We start from the raw sequence: 229 nt of genomic DNA, 5'->3' as shown, positions 1-229 counted from the left end.
GGTGGTAAGCCTGGTAGTTCATCGGGAAACACATCGGGGACTCGTTAACTACAGGAATATCTTCCATTCTGAGGCTGCCTCTCTCTGAATCCACTACATATGCTAGGAATGACTCACAACCTTTTCTAAGTAAAATCTTAGCCTGAACAACTGTAAGAAATAGTTGCTCTTGCCTCTGCCCCTTAAATACTACCTTCTCTCCACTCTTCGTCCGTAAATACACTCTCTT

This window comes from Apium graveolens, chromosome 10 (genome assembly GCF_009905375.1).
Source record: "Apium graveolens cultivar Ventura chromosome 10, ASM990537v1, whole genome shotgun sequence".
Lineage (NCBI taxonomy): Eukaryota > Viridiplantae > Streptophyta > Magnoliopsida > Apiales > Apiaceae > Apium > Apium graveolens.
The sequence above is the reverse complement of the archived record's forward strand: the minus strand, read 5'-3'. Positions refer to the sequence as shown.